Consider the following 14,425-nt stretch of genomic DNA (forward strand, 5'->3'; position numbering starts at 1 on the left):
AATTCTAGAACAGCTGAATCCATAAAAAAGATAAAGTGAAACAATTTTCCAGCCCAAAATAATTTAGAAATTTGGCAGGAAAGGTCTGTTGCACTAGGTTGAGAGAAGAGCACAGTCCAATGGGTTATGTCTTATAGACTGGACCCCAGCAAATCAGGAGCAGAAGAATTCAGGGTGACTGAATTGGGGCAGTAGTAGCAGGTACTAGACTTCTCAATCCACAGACACTAAGAACAAGATAGAAGGGTCAGCAAGAAATGTCTGTCATACCTGGATGAAAGTGGACCATGGTCCACCCAGAGCATACCAGCACAGTCCCAGATCCAGCAGATCAGGACCAGGAGACACTGGATCAAGAGCAGCAGTTACTGCTTTCAGAGCTCTCATCCCACAGATGGTAAGTGGTCAGGAGACTATAGAGATCTCTTTGCTAGTACTGAGGCAGTATCCTTTTACTTTGCCCATTCACTGATCTGGGTCATAGTTTTGGATGACAGTCCCAGACATCAGCACATCAGATTTTGCAGCCAAAATGGAACAGGGACACTCTTCACATTTTCAAGACAGAAAAAAGTGCTTGTAGCTGCTCCCAGACCAGAGGGTAGATCAGGAGAAGAGTAAACACACCTCTCATTACATCATACCCCCTTGGAAAGAATTCAAAACTTACAGGTACCTGGAAGTATCTCTAAAAACAGCTGCATAAAACTCTTGAAGTTTTGGACAGTTCACCCTTAATCCTGGAAGTAGAGTTCTACTTTAACAAAGAATTAAAAGTCAAGTAATAATCTGGGGAAATTAGCAAATAAGAAAAAAAAATTCTGACTACAGAGTTATGTGGTGACAAGGAATATTAAAACATACACTTAAAAGAAGCAAACAAGATCAGAGTTACCACACCCACGCCTCCACGAAAAATATGAATTGATCTCAGTACATGGTAGAACTCAAAAATGATTTGCAAAATCAAGTAGAGAAGCAAAGGAAGAAAAATTGAGAAGAGAAATGAGTGATGAAAAAAAAGTCATGAAAAACAAGTTAACAGCTTAGTAAAGGAGACACAAAAGAAACTAAAGAAAATAACAGTTAAAAAACATACTAGTCAAATGTTTGGAAGTACAAAAAGCCAAAGAATAAAGGAAAGCCTTAAAATGCAAAATTGGAAAAATTGGTAAGAGAGACACAAAAATTGCTCAAAGGAAAAAAAAAACTCCTTGAAGAGTAGGATTGGCCAAATATGGGGGGAAATGGTACAAAAACATAATGAAGAAAATAATTCCTTCACAATTAGAATTGACAAATTGAAGTTAATGACTTTTTGAGAAATCAAGAAATAATAAAATAAAACCAAAAGAATGAAAAATAATATAAGACAATGTGAAATATTTCATTGGAAAAACAAGTGACCCATAAAATAGGTCCAGCAGAAAAAAAAATTTAATTATTGAACTAGCTGAATGCTATAATCAAAAAGTAAGTCTAGGCATCATCTTTCAAGGAACTGTTAAGGATATTCTAGACTATAGGACAAAGTGGAAGTTAAAGGAATCCATTGTTTGCCTCCAATAGAGATCCCACAATGAAAGCTCCCATGAATATTATAACCAAAGTCCAGAACTCCCTAGACAAGGAGAAAATATTGAAAGTATCCTGAAAGAAAAAATTCAGTTATCACAGAGTCACACTCAGTATAACACAAGATTTAGCAACTTCTATATAAAAAAAATTAGAGAATTTTCAATATGATATTCAGGAGAACAAATAAGCTAGGATTGCAACCAAGAATCACTTACCCAGCAAAACTAAGTAATCATTTAGGAGGAAAATGGATATTCAATGAAACAGAGGACCTTCAAGCATTCTTGATGAAAAGACCAGACTGAAAAGAACATGTGATTTTCAAATAGAACAATCAAAAGAAGTATAAAAAGGTAAACAGGAAAATGAAACCAAAAGGGACTTAATAAAGTTAATCTGTTTGCCTTTCTACATGGAAAGATGATACTTGTAACTCATAAGAACTTTTTCATTATTAGGAAAGTTAAAAGAAACATACAGAGAGAAAGAGCAGAGGTGTGAGTTGAATGTGAATGGGAAAAAATTATCTCAAAACAGACAAGAAAAATATCTTACAGTGGATGGGAAGAGGTGGAAGAAATGAATGAACCTTACTAACATCAAAATTGGCTCAAAGAGGAAATAGCATATACACTCAATTCAGTATAGAAATCTATTTTACCCTTTAAGAAGGAAAGTAGGAGGAAAAAGAAATACAAGAAGAAGATAAGATGAAGAGAAGAGTGGTGGAAGGAAAGGCACATTGAGGAGGGTATAATCAGAAGCAAAACACTTTTGAGGAGGGCTAAGGTAAAAGGAGAGAGAAGATAGGATAAATGGGGGAAATAGAATGGAGGGTAGTACAATTTTAAAAGTAACTAAAAAAAAATTGAGGTAAGTTTCTCTGATAAAGGCCTCATTTCTCAAACAGAGAGAAATTGAATCAAAGTTTAAAAAATAGAGCCATTCCCCAATTGATAAATGATTAAAAGATATTAACAGTTTTCAGATAAAGTAATCACAGCTATCTATAGCTATATGAAATAATGCTCTCACTATAAATTGGAGATATATAAATTAAAACAATCCTAATGTACTACCACATACCTATTAGATTAGCTAATAGAACAGAAAATGAAAGTGGCAAATGGTAAAAGGAATGTGGAAAAATGAAAATTTAATTTACTGTTTTTGGTGTTATGAACTGATTAAATCATTCTATAGAGCAATACCATGCATATTATGTAACCAAGAAATACCACTACTAAGTCTGTATCCCAAATATGATTTTTTAAAGAAAGGAAAAAAAGAAAAGGATCCATAAATACAAAAGTATTTATAACATTTTTTTTTCCTGAGGGTAAAGAATTGGAGATGTAGGAGATGCCAATTGAGGAATTTGTGGTATGTGATTATGAGGGACTACTATTGTACTATAAGAAATGATGAGCAGGAGATTCTCAGAAACACTTGTAAAGACTTTCATGAAATGATACAAAGTAAAATGTACTAGGTACAAAATAACAATAATATTTTAAGATGATAAGCTGTGAATGACTAAACTATTCCTGTCCATTCCTGTCATTCAAGGTAGAGGATACACTGGAAAATGCATTGTCTCTCAAATCAGAGCATTTGGATTACATTGTACCACAGTGTCTCCCAAATAAAAAGGTTTCAATCAAATAGCATCATTCACCAATGTGTTTTTTTTTTTTAAATTTCTACCTCTCCTAAACTTACTAATTCCACTGCTAAGCAAAATAGATATATTTTTCTTCTGAGTTAAAAGAAGCAATTTTCATGTTCACAAATATTTAAATATTTACTTAATATAATAGTTAACACATAAAGCATCATTTCCATCATCATGGAAACTGGGGTTAAAATACTTTGAAATGAGCATTCTAAATATTTTCAGTACTGTCCCTTTTAGAACAAGAATCCTCTAATAAAAATGCAGAGAGTATTCCTCAAAGACAAAGAAATCAGTCAACCAAACTACTGAGCTACTGCCACAACAATGGAAGGAACTGAAATTGAAAGACTATATATGTATCTATATCTGAATATAGCCTATAATGCTATGAAATAAAATAAAATAAAATGAATTTCTCTTCCCAGCATTAGATTATTTTAATGTCATTTTTTTTCTGTATAGAAGCTGACCACTATAGAAGCTCTTTAATAAGCATATGATAATCTGCCCAAGAAAGGACATTAAGAGCTATTCCTAAATGCAATTTATAGTCAATATTCCTTGGATTCCTTGGGTATGAGATCTTGCTCATATGGTGAGAAATAAAACAAATGCATGTTTCCTTAGGGAGGTTGCTTGTCTCAAACTAATTGCTTTGCCAAGTGTTTATGTTATTAGTATAAACAATTCTTGAATTGGCCATTTTTAGCTACCCTTAAACTTCTAGGTTTTTTTTTTTTTATCAACTGTTAAAAAGATAGTTGCCACCATCCTCGCCCCCCCCCCAAAAAAAAACTATTTATTTGAATTATATGCCAGAAACTGCATTAAATATAAATGAATGGCAATGAATGAAAAATGCATTTATTAAGTACTATACTCAAAAAAGTAGGCTAAGCAGTGGAGATACATATAAAGAATTCTTCAAGGAATTATCTGCATTTAAGGAACCCTCATTCCAACTGGAGCTAATAAAGGTATAAGAGATTTCAACAACCACAGGGAAGTATCCATTGTCCTCAAGGGTGAATGATGACAGATTCACAGGATCATAGAATTTTAGTGTGAGGGGGATCTCGTAGGTGTTCTGATTCCAACTAAATGTAAAGGAACTATCATATAAGCAGTCACTTTGAAAACCTTGAATTAGTGGTATCCCATCAAATTCCAAATTAATCCTTTCTACACCTAGATAACACTATCATAAGGAGGAGATATTCCTGAAATTAAGCCTAAATTTTGCTTTTTTTCCACCTTTGATCCATTGCTCCTGGCTTTACCCTTAGAAACAAATAGTTATTCTGTATGACTAGCTTTCAAACACTAAAAGACAGCTATCATGTTTTATACGCTGCTGTTTAGTCATTTCAGTTTAGTCATTAAAAACCTAAAAATTTCATAACTGACCCTTTGTGATCCCATTTAAGGCACAGTGGCATTTTCTCTCCAACTTATATTCTTGTAGATAATACAAGTTGAAATTAAATTAAAAGTAAATCATTCACCAAGACATTATGGTACTGTGTAATGGGCTGAGGCTTGAGTTGAGGCACTGAGGTCCCAAGCACATGAGGCTAAATAGTAATTGGACCATACTCTATTGATACATATGCTTGGAGAAAGAATGGCCCCGCCCACTCTTTGTGCAAGTCCTGATGTGTTGTATAGGAAATGACATTTTTAGTGGGTGGAGGCAGAGGAGGGGAAAAGGAAGCAGAAAGGGAGACTACTGGCTGGCATCTTGTCACAGCTGTTCGCATTGCTATCGTGACTGCCCTTCACCTCTGATCCCCCTCTGCTGTATGGCTTTCTGTCACAGCTGCCCATATTGCTATTGCAATCCTTCTTCACCTCTACTAAGAATAAAGATTGAAGATTTTTCCCTTAACCTGGATTCCTGACTCTGGCTGATTTTAAATACGCAGTCATCACATTTGGCACCCAAGCGTGGGAACCAAGGACCCTACTTTCACTGAAGAAGTCTCCAGTGACTAGGAACTTAGGTGAGTGTTGTAATAGACAAACAGGAAACTTATTTTCTTAAAGACTAAACTAGTAACCTTTTTTGGCTGAAATGGGACAGATGCTAGCTAAAAATTTTCCATCCCCCACTCCAACCCCCCCCCATCCCCACCTCCACCCAGGAGTGGAGCTATAGAAAGCATGCTTAAGCTGATAGAAGATCAAGGGCTACTTATAACTTGGGAACAGACAGCTACACTTCTTGGTACATTAAAACGCACCTCCCCTTGGTTCTTAGAGGAAGAGCAAATCTCTCCAGATAATTGGACATTAATTGGGCAACAGCTCTCCACATATTACAACGAAAACAGTCCTCATTCAATTTCCATCGAGGCATTCTAGTTATACAATATAATACAGTTGGCCTTAAGAAATCGGATAAGTTATAGAAGAAAAGGAAAAAACTCTAGGAATAGCCAAATGGGGAAGCCTGAGATAAAGAAGGAAGATAATGAACAGATTAATGACCATATCCTCACAGGGCATGGAGACTTAAGTGAGGCTCAATGGTGTGGTGAATCTAAGGCAGCTTCAGCCCCACCTAAGGAGCAGGTAATTGACTTTCCTCCATCAACTCCACCCTCCAGGATGGAGGAAGGAAGGGGGGGGGGGGGGAAGAGAGGCAGTGACAGCACCAGCACCTCCTCCCCAGCATCCAGACACTCCTATGACTAGATTCCAAAAGGGACTAATTAAGGCCAAAGCAGAAGGGAGAGATGTATTGGAATTTCAACATCACATTTTTTCCTGTAATTCAACAGTTTAATTCTTCAGGTCAAGAAAGTAGAAAATATACTCCTTTTGATATAGAAATCCTCAAAGACCTGAAAAAAGCTTGCACTCTTTATGGGGCTACATCAGCTTATGTTAAGATGTTATTACAGAATTTGGCTTTTGAAATCTTGACCCCTAATGACTGGAAATCTATAGCAAGGATATGCCTAGAACCTGGACAAAACTACTTGTGGCTTTCTGAATATAGTGAGCTCTGTAGGATACAAGCCCAACAAAATAGTCAAAGTGCAGTTCATGCTGCAATCACCTGTGACCTACTAATAGGTGTAGGTTCCTCTGCAGACATTGCAGTACAGATTAATTATTCTGTAGCAGCATATAAGCAAATTGCTGCTAATGGTATCAAAGCATGGGCTTCTCTCCACAATAAAGATGACAAGGGTGAGGCCTTCACAAAAATAACACAAGGGCCAAATGAACCCTTTGCTGACTTTGTGGAATGTTTGTAGACAGCTATCACAAGAACAAATGGGGAAAATGCAGTAAGAGACATTTTGATAAGGCAACTTGCTAAGGAAAATGCTAATGAGGTTTGCAGAAGAATTATATTAGGACTGCGTAAGGATGCTCCTTTAGAGGAGCTCATAAGATGCTATGGCATAGTGGGCACAAATGCTTATTATACCCAAACTATGTTGCATAGGAAAGACAGGGTCCTTCTTGGCAAAGGAATTCTAGAGAAACTTGTAGATGCTTTCAGTGTGGAAAAGTTGGATATTTGAGAGCTCATTGTAGCTATGGAGATAGAATGAGAAGACAGGGTGAAAGAATAAAACCCAAAACCCCATGTCCAAACTGTAACAGAGGCTTTCACTGGGCCTCTGAATGTAGATTGACCCAGAGAAATGAGAGGCAGGGCCCAGCTCCAAGGTATCAATCAAAAGATAGGTGGGGCATGATAGCAATTGAGGTTACACCCAGAGAGTCTTTAGAAATTCAGGATTCTGATGTCATCAACCAACAGAAAAGCCATCAGGATTACAGTTGGGGAGGTTAAGGCCTTTTAACACAACATGGCAGTGTCCAGTGCAAGCAGCTCCACTATCTTTAGATAATCACCAGGTGATGTGGAGAGATCCAGAAAGTGGTAAATAGAAGGGAATTGGATAAGCTAACTGCTTGGGGAAGAGGGTTTGCTTATATTTTTACAGGAGGAGAAGGAATCAGATGGGTGCCAACAAGCCGTATTTGCCTTGTCCATCACAGAGAGACAGAGTAGACCCTTGAAAGGAAGGAGAAGACCCAAAAAATATTGGGTGATTCTGTTGCTGATTGTGTGCTCACCATTGAAAGAACGTGGCAGTTATGGCATATAACTCATGGACATAGAAAATTGTTACACTTCAAAACCCTCAGGAGTCACTGGATTCTCTGAGATATGATAAAATTGTTGTAGGACTTGAAAACCCTCAGGAATCATTGGATTCTCTGAAACATAAGATTGTTGTAGGACTTGAAAACCTTCAGGAATCACTGGATTCATTGAGACATGAGACTTGAAAGCCCTCAGGAATCATTGGATTTTCTGAGAAATGATAAGACTGCTATAAGACTTCAAAATCTGCTGGAATCATTGGATTCCCTAACACATAAAAAGACTTTTGTAGGACTTCAAAAACTTGGGGGGAATCATTGGATTCCCTGATATGTGAAGCAATGAACAATAGATTGGTTTTGGACTATCTCTTGGCTGCTGAAGAAGGCGTATGTGTGACTGCTGTTTACATACTCTCCTCCTAGGACTTCTGGCAATCTTTTACAACACCATGCTGATTTATATTGTTTGTTATACCATTACTTGCGTGTACAATTCATGTTTGTTACACCACATCAAGCCTGCACTGACTGTGAGGAGAATTATCACTAGTAGGCTCTGTGTTACTGCTATGTGCTTGTGTAATACCTCCCATGCTGATGGGTTTGTGCATACCTGTTTCTAATATGACTCTTCAACCCAGAGACCTGCTAGCAACCCCCACTTCCCTTTGTTGCTTTTCATCTCCCTTCCTGAGATGTCAGGGAGGAATGATTATCTCCTTTTTAGTGCTTTCACCTCCCTTCCTGAGAAATCAGGGGGGTCATGATCATCTCCTTTTCGGTGCTTTCACCTCCTTTCCTGAGAAGTCAGGGAGAGGGTGATCACCTTCCCTTGGGGGCTCTGACCTCCCTGAGGAGTCAGGGATGGCATGACCACCTGTGTTCTAAAACAAAAGAAAGCAGGAGATGTAATGGGCTGAGATTTGAGTTGATGCACTGAGGTCCCAAGCACATGAGGCTAAATAGTAATTGGACCATACTCTATTAATATATATGCTTGGAGAAAGAATGGCCCCGCCCACTCTTTGTGCAAGTCCTGATGTGTTGTATAGGAAATGATGTTTTTGACGGGTGGAGGCAGGGGAGCAGAAAAGGAAGCAGAAAGGGAGACTGCTGGCTGTGTCTTGTCACAGCTGCTTGCATTGCTATCATGACCACCCTTCACCTCTGATCCCCCTCTGCTGTATGGCTTTCTGTCACAGCTGCCCATATTGCTATTGCAATCCTTCTTCACCTCTACTGAGAATAAAGATTGAAGAGTTTTCCCTTAATCTGGATTCCTGACTCTGGCTGATTAATATGCGGTCATCACAGTATTGAAGTCACAGGAATTGGATTAAAATTCTACCTCTGACACTTTTACAACCTGCATAACGCTGGGCAAGTTGTTTAACCTCCCTGAACTTCAGATTCCTTGTCTTTCAGATTAAGATGTTGGACAAGATAGGTTCTAATTTGGCTCTCCGTTGAGGGCTGAAGTCATGAGAAATTGAATTTTGCATTGATGGAAGGAGTACTCATAAAACAAAAGCATAGTATTTGGAAGTATTGGAAGATTTTAGAGACATTTTAAATCAGTTATAAATCTTCACTTGTAAGTCTTATGTAGCACCTTATGCTTGGCACTATACTATTTAATATTATCTTCAATGACTCATAAAAGAAAGCAAGACTTCTTTATCAAATTTACAGATTAATAAAGCTGTGAAGAACAGTTATAACATTGAATGACAGAATCATCATCAATAGAGCTCTCAAGGTATGAACATCTCCTTAAACACTCATCCTCCCCACCATTGCAATTCTAGGATATTTTTCACATAATTTGGCCCCAAAATAGAAGCCAGCTGCCTCATCGGTATTCAGCTAAAGATAAAACAAGTAAGTAGCAAGTGGTTAACCAACTTATCTCTTAGAGGCAATCCTTTTCCCAAGTTAGAGAACTGGCTGCTAAATTCACTTACCTGCCTTTTTCTGGCACTCCAGAATTTGTGCACCATGGAGATCTGGTATAACAAAAAAGCACAATCCAGAGTAAGATGTCTTATGTTTTCTTTCTAGCTCCAAGAAGAGTTTACCAGGCAAAAAAAAAAAAAAAAAAAAAAAAAGAGTTTACCAGACACTGAGATAATGGTAACTAAATTTCAACCATTTTTAAGATGGGGCTCAGACTGAACCCATTCCAGAGCAATTTTGCCCTTTAAAAACCTAAAAGATGCTGGACCCAAGATGGCAGAGAATAAACAGGTCTTTGTCTGAACTCTTGTTGCCATCCCTCAGATCAATACCAGATCGAGCCTTTGAATAAGTTTTGGAGTGACAGAACTCCCAAATATTTGGATTGTAACAAATTTCCAGCAGAAGATTATTTTTTGGAAGAACTTCAGAAAAAGTCTGTTTCAATCAGGCAGGAGATGCAAGGAGGAAGTGGGGGAGGGAGGGAGTGGTGACTAAGCCCAGGCACAGCACAGGGATGCAGGACAGTGTGACATCTTTGCACTGTCATCTGCAGAAAATGTTTGGGACAATCTCCCCATTGCTCTAAGAAGAGAACTCAAACTCTAAAAATTGAGCAAAAAAGCAAAAACAACTCTAGTGATAAATAGCTTTTATGGAAAAAGAACAGACCATAAACCCTGAAGACATTAAAGGTAAATCATCTCCAGATGAAGCTCCAAAGGGTTGATGAGTTTGTCGCCATATTGCAAGGCTCTCTTGGAAGAATTCAAAAGGGATTTTAAAAGAGAGTTAGAAGAAAAATGGAGAAAGGAAATGAGAACTTTGCTAGACAGTATGCAAAAGGAAACAAAGAAATTAGATGAAGAAAATTCATTAAAAATAGATTTAGTAAAATGGGAAAAGCAAATAAATCCTTACAAAATAGATTTGAAAAAGAAAACAATTGAAAAATTGTGAAATGGAAAAAAAATCAAATGAACAAAAGAACTCATTTAAAAGTTCAAATAGCCAAATGCAAAAGGAGATTTAAAAAAAAGCTAGCTGAAGAAAATAATTCACTAAAAATTAGAATTGAACAAATGGAAGTGAATGACTCAGGGAGACATCAAGAATCAGTCAAACAAAACCCAAAATAAAAAATGAAAAAAATAGAAGAAAATTTAAAATACCTCACTGGAAAAAACAACTGAACTGAAAAAATACATCCAGCAGATAATATCTGAGAATTATTGGACTACCTGAAAACCATGATGAACAAAAGATCCTAGACATCTTTCATAAAATCATCAAGGAAAACTGCCTCAATGTCCTAGAACCAGAGAGTAAAATAACAATTGGAAGAATTCACTGATCAAATCCTAAAAGAAACCACAAAATGAAAACTCCAAGGAATACTGTAGCTACATTTCAGAATTATCAGACCAAGGAGAAAAAATTGCAAGCAGTCAGAAAAAATAATTCAAATATTAAGGGCCACAATCAGGTTTATCTAGGACTTAACAGCTTCTACTTTAAAGGATAGAAAGGCCTGAAATCTGATATTCCAAAAGGCAACAGAATCTGGATTGAAGACAAGAATCAACTATCCAGCAAAATTAAGTATTATCTCTCAGGGGGAAAATTGTCATTCAATGAAATAGGTGAATTTCATTTTTTTCTGAAGAAAACACCAACACTGAAGAGAAAAATTTGATCTTTACAAAACATAAGAGGAGCATAAAAAAGTAAAAAGGAAAAAATGTTTCTTTCAAAAGTTGAAAAGCTTACATCTTTATATGAGAAGATGATATGTTTAACTGCTGAGAACTATATCTCTGTTATGAATATACTTTAAGGGTGAATGTATAATTTGATTTATTAGATGATATAAAAAAGAAACTAGAGGAGGAAAGGGTATTGTACTGAAAGAAGAGGAAAATTGAGGTAAAATGAAGTAAATTATATATATATATATATATATATATCAAAAAAGACCTATTACAATTGAGGGAATCCTGCATACCAAAAGAATCATATGAAGGATGCTTCCCATGATTCTACAAAAGATGACCCTATTTTCTAATACTTTTATTAAATTATAAAAAGTAGACATTTTACCCTCTCAGTAGTCCTTAGCACATTAAATATAAATAAATAATGAGATAGTGGGTTTTTTTTCCAAAATCATTGCCAAGAGAATATTTTCAAAAAGATGAGAATAGGATAACAATAATAGCTGATGCTTACATTCCACTTGAAAGTTTGCAAAGTATTTTACATGTATTATCTCAATAAATCCCATTAATGTAGCACTTCATAATTTACAAGAACTCTTGCCTACATTATTTCTTTTATCTTTGCAATGTGGTCACAAGGAAAGTAGTACAAGTATGATTATTCCAACTTTGTAGATGAACAAGTTAAGTCTAAGAAGATTTCTTTGACAATTTATAAGTGACAGAGCAGATACATCTTCAAATCCTCTAACTCAAAAATTCCATGCTCTTTTCACAATGCCATTGTATGAACAATAATGTTTTTTTATAGCGATTTGGAAGTATTTCCTTGGTGTGGTAGGAGGAAATGGACAAAACCATTGGAGCCCATGACACAAAAGTCTTGATGCAGTTTTAAGTTTTAAATGCTTAAGTAGCTCAAAACTGTACCAAGAATCTTGAACATCCTATATTTTCAGTGATCTCTTTTTACTGTAAGCATAATCCTCTACTTTTTTTCAGATAATTCCTTTTCATTCCTTGTATTTGTATCCCCTGATATAAGTTAAGTGCTGAATAAATGCTTATAATTAACTGATAAATATGATCAATGGTTAAATTCTTGGATTAATTTTACTGAATAATCCTTGCCTAGTATTGACAAATATTCCTATTTTGTACCTGTAAGTATTTGCTAAAATACAAGAAAAAGACAGGTCTCTAGTTACTTTATATAAGTAAAGTATAAGTAAAGTTATATAAATATAACTTTGTTGTGTTATTGTGTTCTTCCAAGGTGTTTCATTTCATTCCATGGCTAAATCCTCCCATATTTTTGTGCTTTGCTGATTCATTTAGTGAGCAATTAACAGGGAAATGAAATTATTAATTGATGTCTAATTTATTTTATTTATGAGTTTCAGTTAGTCAGTCATTCAGCTCTTCACTTCTATGTTTCCAGTAAGTTGCAAAGATGCTTTGATTTTCATACCATTAAAAAATATAGATGTTACTCAGTGATTCCAGATTTGCTTTGCAAGAGCTCAGAAAACATTGGTAAGAAATGATTATTCAAGTCTGCATGTGGTTGCACTAGATATATTTGTAAACTCCATTTCAAGATGCAAAACACAAAAGCAAAAAAAAAAAAGGAGAGTGGAAAAAAAAAACAGTCATTAATGGACTAGCACTATTTCAAGTGAATATATTTAAGATTATGAAGCAAACAAAGACATCTATTTGATGACCTGGAATAAGAGTAAAGAGCTCAGCTGAAGAAGTGTCTGTTTGATGGGGAAATGAATTGTTTGTAAATGGACTTTAAAAGCATTGGAATTATTTATGTATGAATTCCCTTTCTAGGGATTTTGTGAGTTATCACACTTCTTAGCAATAATCAGATAGTCCATAATTATCATGCTATCACCTCTTGATATGAAAAGAGCATTTTAGTTCTATCAGGGATGGTTAGTGTTTTGTTTTATAGACTAAACTTTTGTAAATTTGATTTTATAAAAGAAAACATTTTTAATTTAAATTTGAAAAAACAAACAACTTTCTGATATTAACAATTCACAATAATTTTAATATTTAAAATTCTGGAAGGTTTTGGTTTTAGTAGAGTTTCAAGAGTTAGTGATTTTGGGTGGAGTGGGGGACCATGTATAAATCTATTAAAGAAAAAAAAAAAAAACACAGCAAAGCTGATACTTTCCTTTGTGGTTCAAGTCATGAATATGAGATTACTGAAGCTATTATCAAATGCAAAAATCTAGATACTTTAAAACTTCCCCAGCATCTTTCCAAAAACAAAATTTACATATGGAGAAGAATGTATGGTCAAAGAACCTGAATTTGAATTCAGATTAGCTACTTTCTCTTGGTGTGACTTCAGAAAAGTCATTGAAGCTTTGATCCTCAGTTACTTCTGAACCTCAGTTTCTTCACAAGTAAAATGGGAGAAAGGGAATAAAAAACTCCATGATTTAGTTCAGCTCTTGATCATAGGGTGATTAAAAAGCCTTTTTAAACTGGAAAGTATTCCAAAAATCACATAATCCAATTCCATTATGCCATAGGTGATGAAACTAATAGAATAAGGCCTTTCCAAAGGGACATCAAAAATTGTAACCCTACTAATGGCTACAAAGTTGCATGGGATAGGAACTATGCTTTTTGTTTGTTGTTTTTTAATAGGGTGCAACTCTTTATGCCCTAATTTAAGGTTTGCTTGGCAAAGATGCCTGAGTGGTTTACTATTTCATTCTCCAGCTCATTTTACAGATGAAGAAACTGAGGCAAACAGGTTTAAGTGACTTGTTAAGGATCACACAGGTAGTATATGTCTAAAGCTGAATTTGAACTCAAAAATGAATCTTCCTGACTCTAAGCCTCACACATTAATCACTGTACCACCTAGCTGCCTTAGAACTTGTGACTGTATTGATATAATTAACTTCTGAAAAGGAAACTACCCCTACCCATATGGACCAACACCTTCTCTGAAACTTCACTTCTTACAGTTGCCTGGATCAATTAAAGATTCGATGTCTCACCTGGGACTCACCTGTGTGTCATAGGTAATCTTGAATTCAAGTCTTCCCAATTTCAAAGTCAGCTTGATATCCACTATTCCTTGGATTCTTCCTAAAGAACTGAATTGAATGATTAGTCACTTCTTTCTACATTCCCCACACCTTAGATATAATAGCTGATAAAGAAAACTTGCTAGCCTTAATTTTTTTATACCAGTGCCTAAAACAACAACACATATAACCAAATGAGACATGATTTATGTAACACTTTACAAACCTCAAATTATTATGTAAATGTTAGCTATTATCATAGAAATTTTCAATTATTTTCATAAAAGCTATTGTTA

General features: G+C 35.6%; 1 pseudogene; it reads left to right on the forward strand.

Moving 5' to 3' along the window:
• Positions 1 to 287: 287 nt before the first annotated feature.
• Positions 288 to 14,425, forward strand: part of LOC127557190 (elongation factor 1-gamma-like) — an 80,173-nt pseudogene continuing 66,035 nt past the window's right edge.

The sequence above is a fragment of the Antechinus flavipes genome, chromosome 3, assembly GCF_016432865.1.
Source record: "Antechinus flavipes isolate AdamAnt ecotype Samford, QLD, Australia chromosome 3, AdamAnt_v2, whole genome shotgun sequence".
Lineage (NCBI taxonomy): Eukaryota > Metazoa > Chordata > Mammalia > Dasyuromorphia > Dasyuridae > Antechinus > Antechinus flavipes.